Source organism: Amblyomma americanum, chromosome 10, assembly GCF_052857255.1.
Source record: "Amblyomma americanum isolate KBUSLIRL-KWMA chromosome 10, ASM5285725v1, whole genome shotgun sequence".
Classification (NCBI taxonomy): domain Eukaryota; kingdom Metazoa; phylum Arthropoda; class Arachnida; order Ixodida; family Ixodidae; genus Amblyomma; species Amblyomma americanum.
The window spans coordinates 112,561,682-112,571,600 of NC_135506.1; the positions used below are offsets into that span (position 1 = coordinate 112,561,682).

Here is a 9,919-nt window from a genome sequence, read left to right on the forward strand (position 1 = left end):
GGCCCTGTGGAGCGGAATCGATTACTACAGAAGGAGGGGTAGCTTCCGAAGCCAAAGAAGACAAGAGCGGAGTGGTGGACGCCTGCAGAAGATTGGTCATCTGAGCAGCTATGACCTGCGAAATGCACGTGGACACGGTTTCCATAATGCGATCCATTGCATTTGCCACAGCTTTCTCAACTGCCGCTGTAATAGCCTGGGACAAACTAGAATCCATTATGGGTGGGCATTTGGCGGCCACACTAGAGTAGGCTGAGGCTCTCTCCTTGACTGCGGCAAAAGCCTCTCTCCGCGTGCATCTGCGCTTGTCTATAAGCTCGAGCACCTGAACTTCTTGTGCTCGTGCAGGACAGTCAGGCGAATCAGCAGGATGAGCACCGCTACACAAACAACACTTCTCTTGCTGTTCAGGACATTCCTCTCTGCAATGACGTTCCCCACAGGCACAGCAGCGTAAGGCCGATTTGCAGGCTTTGCCGCTGTGGCCAAATCGCCAGCAGTTTTGACATTGAAGGGGCCGAGAGTTAAAGGCATCTACTCGAAAAACCAATGGCCACACCTTAATCTCTGAAGGGCAAAATAATCCTGCAAATGTGGCAATGACGGACTCAGTAGGAATTTTTACTCCGTCAACCAGCCTGCTGCAGCGATGGACAGCAATCACTCCCGCAGGCGAGAGGTTCTCAAGCGTCTGCGCAGGGCTCAATCGAGAGTCGACCCCTCGGACCAAGCCCTTGGAACATGCTAGATGAGGCGGAATGAATGCGCTCACCGGGTGGCTGGCGAAGGTCGTGCACTTTAGAAGATCTTCAATACAGTCTTTATCCGACGACCGGCACAAAACACCACCCCTGCCGAACTGCCGGACATCGGTAATGTGCATAAAGTGCTTCGATGTGGACTGAAGGGCTGCCTGCACTGCCTCCGGGTTGTTCAGTCGGATAGCGCCTCCATCGGAAGGCACTAATGCGACTGGAATGCTTGAAACACCGCTGCGGAAAAAGAGATCAAGTGGGAGCTGGTCTTTAGGAAGAGATGCCGACCAAGGGGAAAACCCCTGGCCAGGAGAAGAAGTCGACATTAAGCTCTCGTCCCGCACCCAATCACCCCAGAACAGGAGCAAACAGGCACAGACAAAAAGAAGGAGAAATTTAGCAAGCTAACGCAACACCGCCAGGTACTTAGCCACTGCCCCGCAGCCTGGGTAGCTGAGCCACGTCAACGAGAACCAGAGAAGCTCAGAACGTCAACGAGCGGATGGGATCAGAACCCAGACAGACCAGGCCACACACTAGGTCTTCGTCTTCTTCTTCTCCTGCCTTTATGACTGCTGAGGTTTGCACTGAGTCGAATGCTTTCTCGTAATCAATGAAAGCTATATATAGAGGTTGGTTATATTCTGCGCATTTATCTGTCACCTGATTGATAGTGTGAATATGATCTATTGTGGAATATCCTTTACTAAAGCCTGCCTGATCATTTGGTTGATTAAAGTCTAAGGTTGCCCTGACTCTATTAGCGATTACCTTAGTAAATACCTTGTGGGCAACGAATAGTAAGCTGATGGGCCTGTAATTTTTCAAGTCCTTGGCGTCTCCCTTCTTATGAATTAAGATAGTGTTTGCATTCTTCCAAGCTTCTGGTACAGTCGAGGTCATAAGGCATTGCGTATAGAGGGAGGCTTGTTTTTCTAGCAGAATCTTCCCTCCGTCCTTCAAAAGATGTGCTGTTACCTGATCCTCTCCACCTGTTTTCATCTTTGCATTGCTCCTAAGACTTTGTTTACTTCCTCTTTCGCTACTGGCGGGATGACGCATAGCTGTGCACTACTGTCTTTCTCATTAACGCTCTGATTACATAGGCTACTGTACAGGTATTTGTAGAACTCTTCGGCTATATTAACTATCTTATCCATATTGCTAATGACGTTGCCCTGCTTGTCTCTTAATGCATACATCTGGTTTTTACCTATGCCTAGTTTCATCTTCACCGCTTTTAGGCTACTTCCGGTTTTTAGAGCATGCTCGATTCTCTCCACATTAAACTTCCTTATGTCGGCTACCTTGTGCTTATTTATTAACTTTTAAAGCTCTGTTCTTTCTATTCTGTCGGTAGGGTTAGACGCCCTCATGTTTTGGCGCTTCTTAATCAGATCTTTCGTAATCTGAGATAGCTTTCCGGTATCCTGTCAAGTTGTCCTACCTCCCACTTCTACTGCGCACTCCGTGATGATTAATGTCAGATTACCGTTAATTGTATGAACATCAAGATCTTCTTCCTCAGTTAAAGCCAAATATCTGTTTTGCAGCGCTATCCTAAACTCCTGTATTTCCCTCTTACAGCTAACTCGTTAATGGTCGTCCTCTTCACTAGCTTCTTCCGTTCCCTCTGCAGGTCTAAGCTAATTCGAGACCTTACCATTCTGTGGTCGCTACAACGCACCTTTCCGAGGACGGCCACATCCTGAACGATTCCAGGTTTAGCACATATTATGAAGTAGATTTCATTTTTAGATTCACCATTGGGGCTCTTTCAGGTCCACTTCCTGTTTTCTCGTTTGCGGAAGAAGGTGTTCATGATCCGCAAATTATTTCTATCTGCGAATTCGACTAATAACTCTCCCCTGCTATTTCTAGAGCCTATCCCATAGTCACCTACCGCGTGGTCGCCAGCCTGCTTCTTGTCCACTTTCGCATTGAAGTCGCCCATCAGTACAGTATACGTCCTCATAGAAACTTTAAACAGTCTGGTCATCATGGCTGGATGTGGGCGCGTAGGCCTGCACCACTTTCAGCTTGTACCTCCTATTCAGCCTAATTACTATAGCTGCTGCCCTCTCGTTAATGCTATAGAGGTCCTCTGCGTTGGCAGCTATATCCTTATTAATGAGGAATCCCACACCTAGTTCTCGACTATCCTCTAATCCGCGATAGCACAGTATGTGTCCGTCCTGTAGTACTGTATGCGCCTCACCTGTCCTAGCTTCGCTAAGCCCTATCACATCCCATTTAATTGCCGCTAGTTCCTCGAACACCACTGCTAGGCTAGCCTCACTAGATACAGTTCTAGCGTTAAACGTAGCCAGGTTCAGATTCCAATGGCGGCCTGTCCGAAGTCAGAGATACTTAGCACCCTCCGCTGCGTGACAGGTCTGATCGCCGCCGTGGTCAGTTGCTCCGCAGCCGCTGGGGACTGAGGGCCGAAGATTAATTGGTTTGATCATAGAAGGTTGTGGCCAGGTACTACACCAGGGTGGCCAAATCCTGCTCTGGTGTGAGAGTGCGTTGCCGGTTCTGGTCACCGAGATCAGGCCGCACTCCAGGCCTGCTTATGCAATTCCATCGACACGCGGATTCTTTTTTTTTTGAAACCCGGTGGAGAATTGCGCGGCACCAGGATTCGAGCCCCGGTCCTCTTGCACGCGAAGCAGATGCTGTACCTCTACGCCATCGCTGCCAGCCTTGCAGCGCGAAGTACCCTCTGTTGAAGCCTTACTCACATCCTTTATTGAAATATCCCTGCTTCAGGCGCAATTAACATTCAGTTAACCGGTGAACTGTTAGTAGCGGCTAAGACAAATTTTCATGACATTATTACTGTAGAGAGAAGAGAGAAGTAGAGAGAAGAGAGCGAAACAGAATGCAATGCGAGAGGTATTAAGGCACGGAAGGCTTTTCCTATTCGCTTAATGTGTGCTTCAACATCGAGGAAAAGGTGGTTATCAGAAATGGAATATGTCTTACATAACGGGATAGAAGTTTTTGACGATGTTTCACGCCATTTTGTGCCGTATAGTGTCCTTGAACGGGCTTATGGTGCTGCGCAGAAAAATATTATAACTTCAAAACCGACGTCAGATAAGATTGAGCCTGATTAGCCGGATTTAGAGGCAAAAATGCTGCTACGCTCGCAAGTAGCTATGTTCGGCATATTGGGTTTGGTCTCCTACTTTTGCTATGCATGACCATACAAAGAGTTTACGCCTTTTGCAAGAAGTTTAGCATGTTGGCAATCATTACAGTCATTGCAATACGCAGCCGCTTCTTACACTTTCGTGTAAACAATGAGCGTAAGTTATCAGGTATTTGCGGTGCGGACAATTGTTTTTTTTTGTCTCTTAAGCCCTCACGCACTGAATCGGTGAAACCATCGCCATGAAAACGGAAATTCTAAGCAACACCTATGGAGCACTTTAGTTTATTATTCAGCTGCTTCTCTACGCAAGCGAGCTCGTCAAATGGGTTCTTCCTGGCACTCTATTTTTCACAGCTCTCCGTCTCGCCTTGGACCACCATGCAGCCTTTCAAAGAACTCTCAGAAGACTAGCCCCGGAGCTTCCTCTCGTCTTAACAGTTACAGGTTTACAATGTACAGTACATTTCCGCACAGGGGTGCGCACTGCGGTGTCATTGGCATAATGAATCTTAACCTCAAATATCCGCGTTGTCTTGCGACCGAGGCGGTCGAATTTCAATGTAGGCGAAATTCTAGAGGTCCGTGTTCTGTGCGATGTCAGTGCACGTTAAAGAACCCCAGCTGGTCGAAATTTCGGGAGCCCTTCACTACGGCGTCGCTCATAGCATGAGTCGCTTTGAGACGTTAAACAACCATAAACCAAACCATAAACCAAAACCGCGTTCTTTTGATGGAAAATGAAACTATGACGTGGGCCTGCGCTTATGAAATAGAAGCCCGGTATAGCTCTCGAGGCAGCTCTGCCGCCTTGGAGGCGTACGATACACTCCGAAGTTTTTCTTTAAGGGGCTCGCATGTTTGCCGAGAATGATGATAATATTTGCCGAGCTTACAAATGACACGGCAGTTTTAAAGCTCAATCATGTATATGACTAGCAACATCTCGTTTTACCCTTTTTTCGATGTGAGGGATTCCAGACGAAAGAATTTTGCAACAATCCTGCACAGAAACAAGAAAGAAGTAACTCTTCAAAGATTGTCGTGACCTAAAGAGATACAAAGCTTCACTATGAAGAAGCTAGTCAGTTACTGCATGAGTGGACTCATGGATCGTTATAGATTTAGAGCAAAATGTGCACAAAAATCGTCATTCTGGAAGCAATTTAAATTGGGAAAATTATTATTCTTGTTAAAGATACTCTAATAGCTGGCTTAAAGCAAAAAAATAAGAAATTTAATTGTACATCGCGGCAAAGGCGAATAGCTAGTGTTGTTACCAGAAACCACCCTTCAAAATTTACCAACTGAAACCTTTTTTCTCGCTCGACTCTTTTCTCCCACCTGCATCACTAGTTAAATAGGACGACAAAAGATTAATCTTAAGCTAGCTTATTAGTGCGAAAGCATTACATGACTATGCCCCGAGTTTTGTGTCAGAGTGAGTGAGTGAGTGAAAACATTTATTGATCCATTCAAGAGATTCGCGGATTCGAAAGCTCCGTCGCCTTCGTTCTTGGCGCTGGCGATCGGAGTCTTCTCTTCAGCATAGGTGGGCCCCTATTCCAGGGCTCCACTGAGCCGTGCTGCATCGCCCGCGTGCCTCACTAAGGCCCGTTGGGCCGTGAGCTCGCTGCTGGTGAGACGGCTCTCCCATTGCTCCGCACTCGGGTGTTCGTGTTTGTGGAATGCTTTGTTGCGTTCGCACTCCCAAGTAATGTGAAAAAGCGTAGGTGTGGCTCCGCGTCACGGGCAGGTGGCCCTGTATTGTGATGGGAACATTTTGTTGAGTATGTGTAGGTTGGAGAAGGTGTTTGTCTGTAGTCTACGCCAGATGGTGGCCTCCTCCTTTGTCAGAGCTTTGTGTGGTGGTGGATATTTGATTCTGATCCCCCTGTGTAAGTTTAAATGTTCTGCGTATCCCCCCTCGCAGGCTTGCAGATGGAACTCCGGGGCGTTAGACTGTCCTGCTCGGATTGCTTCGCCTCGAGCTAGGCTGTCTGCACTATTGTTTCCCTCTACCCCCGCGTGGCCTGGGATCCAAATCAGATTGTGTCTGGGCTTGTTTAACTCGGTAGGGGCTACCCCGCTAAGTATCCTGAGGGCCGTTTTGATAATTTTGCCCTTCTTGTAGTTTTTGCACGTTTCTTTCGAATCTGTTAGAATATTTAGGGGGCGGCCGGTCCTATAGCCTTCTGCTGCCGCCAGCGCGACGGCAATTTCCTCGGCCTCCGCTGCGCCAGCGACTTTCGCCGTGGCGCTCGTCACTAGGCTTCCTTCGTTGTCTACTACCACCACTGCGGCTGCATGTTCTGCTCCGCATGGATAGACGGCAGCGTCTGTGTAGACAGTGTTGTCTTTTGGGGCTAGCGTTCGTTCGACGTATTCTGCCCTAGCCTTGCGTCGGTTTGCGTGGATATTAGGATCCATGTTCTTTGGAATAGGCCCTATGTTAAAGGATTTTCTGAGGTGGTCCGGAGCCTCCGCATATCTATCGACTAGTGCGCGCGTGTTTCGACCCAACCTTTTCAGGTGCGCCTGTCCTGCGGGGGTGCCTCCGAGTCTGATGGTCTGTGCCCCCAGCAGCGCTTCCGCGAGTTCGCTGAAGGTGTTGTTGACGCCCAACTGCAAGAGTTTCTCGTTGGACGTGTTTCTGGGTAGGTGGAGGGCTGTCTTGTAAGCCTTTCTGAGGATGGTGTCGGCTTGCTCTCTTTCAGCCTTGGTGGTTGCGTGGTACGGCAGGGAGTACGTGACTCGGCTGACGATGAGGCTGTTGACGAGTTTGAGGGTGTCTTCCTCTCTCACTCCGTATCTTTTCTGGGAGAATCGGTTGATCATGCGGCCCACCTGTTCCGCTGCCTTGCTTAGCAGGCTGATGGTGTGGCTGCACTTGCGGCTGCTTTGCAGCCACATTCCCAAAATTGTAATCATGTTCTTCTCGGGGATGTGCTGTCCCTCGAGGGTGACTTCTAGTGTTGCCTGGGTGGGGTGTTTGCCAATTCTGAGGTGTTCCAATTTTTCCGTCGAGCATCGTAGGCCCCGTTCTTTGGTGCAGTTTTCCACACAGGTGGCAGCCTCTTGCAGCCTCTCTTGCTTTTCACCGAGTGATCCCTGAGTGGTTCAGATTGTGACGTCGTCGGCATACATCGCGTGCTGGATACCTTGGATCTTCTTTAGTCTGTTTGCTAAGCCGACCACTGCCACGTTGAAGAGGACGGGCGATATGACGGATCCTTGGGGTGTGCCTTTGCAGGGGGTGGGAAAGACGTCGCTTCTCAGCTCGCCCAGGCCCACTGTTGCTGTTCTGTTGCTTAGGAAGTTCCTGATGTAGTCGTGGGTTTTCTTCCCGCAGTTGGTATTGTTTATGCCTCCATGATGGCCGCGTGGCTCACGTTGTCAAATGCCCCTTTTATGTCGAGGGCCATGACCACGTTTTCGCCCGCTTTTGGCATCGTCTCGAGCTCTTCCTCTTTGAGTTGGAGTAGCACGTCTTGTGTAGAGAGGTTGGCCCTGAATCCAAACATACTGTCCGGGTACAGTTGCTCTTTCTCCAGATAAGAGTGAATTCGTCTGGTTATTACTTTCTCGTAGAGTTTTCCCAGGCACGACGTGAGGGATATCGGCCTGAGGCTCTCTATTTGTAGCTTCTTGCCTGGCTTCGGAATCATTACGACGACGGCATGTTTCCATTCCGCCGGAAATCTTCCTTCTTGCCAGAGTGTGTTGAGGTATTTGGTTAGTTGGTCGATTGCATCGTCGCTGAGATTTCGGATCAGGGAGTTCCGGATCTTGTCCGTTCCTGCTGCCGTGTTTTTCGTTGCCGATCTGATCGCTTCTACTACTTCTTCCTTCGTGATGGGTCTGTCCATAGTGGGGTTGTCTTCCCCGCGGTAATCTTCTTTGTAGTTTTCGACCAGATCTCTGCCGTAGCATTTGATCTTGACTTCTTCTATTAGTTGTTCGTCCGTCCCTTGGTACTGTGGGGCTAGCCGCTGTATAGCCTTGCTGCCTTCTGACTTGTTTTTGCTCGGATCCAGGAGAGCTTTGAGGATCTGCCACGTCCTAACTGTGCTGAGTGTGCCGCTCAGCGAATTGCTGAATTGCTGTCATCCCTGTCTAGCCAGCTGGTTCGCGTACTCCTCCGTCTGCCTTGTGAAGTCCGCAATTTTCTTTTTGAGTTTTCTATTGAGTTTCTGTCTCTTCCACCGCTTGGTGAGTCCGCGTCTTGCCTCCCATAGCTTGAGGAGCCGCTTGTCCACCTCGGGTGTTTGCTCTGTTCTGTCGACTTCTTTAGTGTAAAGGTCCTGGACTTGCCTTATATGTTGGCTCCAGTCCTCTGCTGAGCTGATGGTGTTTCCCTCGAGCTGTCTGCAGTGCGCTCTGAAGGCGTCCCAATCTGCCAGCCGGGCCGTGCCAATCTTCCTCCGGACGTTTTCCGCTGTGAGGCTGATTCTTAGGATGTGATGGTCGCTTCCAAGATTCTCGAGCAGGTTCTCCCACTCCGCGTTCTTGGTGCCTTTTACAAAGCTTAGGTCAGGACACGTGTCTGGACTCACGCTATTTCCCTGTCTAGTTGGTTGGCTTTCGTCGGTTAGCAGCTCGCAACCCGCGTTTTCGGCCGCCGTGCATATGCCGCGCCCCTTTTTGTCCTCTTTAGGGTAGCCCCACCTTGGACTCTTGGCGTTGAAATCGCCTGCTATCACTGGGGTGTTTTGTCCCGCCATGTTTTTTGCCTCCGCGAAGAGCCTAATGAAGTCTCCTTTAGTTTGCCTAGGCGGGCTGTATAGGTTAATGATAAAGGCGTTTTTAGCTTTCCTTTTCTTTTTGGGTATTATTTCCGTAATTACGTGTTTGATCTGGGTGTCCTCAATTGATTTGTGTGTTATGGCTACTACTTGGTTACTTATAAGGGTTGCCGTACGGCCGCTCTCCTGACATGTGTAGCCCCTCAGTGTTGGGGTGGTGTTAGTTTCTTGTAACATGATTACGTCTGGTGGGGTTGTTTTGGTGTGAATAAAGTGCTGTAGAAGGCCCTGCTTGCGCTTGTACCCCCTGCAGTTCCACTGTCAAATTTCTAATTATTGTTTGCGTTCTGCCATGTTTGGTTATTGTTGGGTGTGCTTGGGGTGTCTGTGCAGAACCTACATTCGTTAAATAGTCTGTCTCTAGCGTCGTTAGTGGTTCTTTGGGTGTTTTGGTTCTTAACGTAATTTCTGAAGCTCTGCTCTTGCAAGGCAAACTTTTGTTGAGTCTGTTGTATTTCGTTTTGCATTTGCTGCATTCGCTCAAGTATTTGAGTCATGAAGATCTCTATTTTGTCGTTGGGATTGCTCCCCTCACTGTTGTTTCGTTGCGTCTCCATAGGAGGAGGGGTTGGTGTTCTAATTGGCGAGTAGCCTGTTCTCATCTCTTGTTTTTCTCTAATGAGCTCGTTGAGCTGTCTTTTCAGCTCGTTAGATTCTCTGCGACTCTGCTCGAGCTCGCGCCTAAGGTTTTTAATCTCTGCCATTATTTGATTGTTTTGTGTTTGCGTGTTTGTGTTAGAGTGCGGAGCATAAAGCGATTTGGGAGGGCCGTCTGCCCAGCTCACCTTAACGCCGCCGCTTTTCTCCTTCTGCTGTTGTTGTCGCTGCCCCGGCTTGCCGGCGTTGTCCAGGGGCGGGAAGGACTCGTCCCGGCCTTGCGGTCTCCGACTCCGACTCCGGCTCCTGCCGTGGCTGCGGCTCCGTGACTCGCTCCGGCCCTGGCTCTCGTCCCGGAACCACCGCGGCCGCCTACCACGGCTGCGGCTGCGACTGCGTCGCTGCTGTTGTTGAGGGCCCCATCTCAGCTCGCTCGCTGACTTGAGGCGTTGCTTGCAATCTTTGGTCCCCGCCGCGTGGCCGCCGCCACACAGCAGGCACTTTGGCGTGCACTGGTGCATCTCCTCCGGTTTTGGCAGCCGCACTGTCGGCAGGTCTTGGTCTCCGGGATCGGGCAGATGCCCATTCGGTGCCCCTGTTGGCCG

General features: G+C 49.7%; 1 pseudogene; it reads left to right on the plus strand.

Annotated features, from left to right (window-relative positions):
- LOC144108637 (uncharacterized) overlaps positions 1 to 6,573 on the plus strand; it is a 199,260-nt pseudogene extending 192,687 nt beyond the window's left edge.
- The last annotated feature ends 3,346 nt before the right edge of the window (positions 6,574 to 9,919 follow it).